The sequence below is a fragment of the Penaeus monodon genome, chromosome 20 (genome assembly GCF_015228065.2).
Source record: "Penaeus monodon isolate SGIC_2016 chromosome 20, NSTDA_Pmon_1, whole genome shotgun sequence".
Taxonomy (NCBI): Eukaryota; Metazoa; Arthropoda; class Malacostraca; order Decapoda; family Penaeidae; genus Penaeus; species Penaeus monodon.
Window position 1 is genome coordinate 43,803,494 of NC_051405.1, and position 559 is coordinate 43,804,052.

The following is a 559-nucleotide window of genomic DNA, read 5'->3' on the forward strand; positions in this document are numbered from 1 at the left end:
TGCAACTTAGGCAACACTGGTGCAAGCTTCTCCCTTTGAGATTCTGTCACAAGTACTAACATTGAAAGCTGATTCCGTGTGACACTTGCGGTGAGATGATTAGAGACAGTAAGATGCTGCTGTACGAATGACCTTGCAATTAAGTCTGTTTATGCAATGTTGTGTTGCATCGTATATATATGATTCGGGTGCATGTGAAAAGACTCATTCTGCAATGGATGAGACTGTGTTTCCTTGTAAGATTATGACAATGATAATAATGATTATGTTGATTAAATATCCCTTTTTTTATTCATAATAAAAACTCTATCGCGTAAGAAAATCGGTTACAGAAAACATCTAATGAAAAATCTTTTCCTAATCTGATGAATATTCTGTCTAGATTCCAATGGTCCTCAGATCCATTAAAGAAGACCCTTTGCTTAGAAAGCCACTGGACTCAAAGCTTTAATTAATTTGTTGAAAGCAATGCGTAGAATGTAATTAATACTGTGATTCTTGTTCGATAATCCTTTTCCTGCCGCGATTAATGCGACTCGTTCGCTTCCCCTTCGATGCA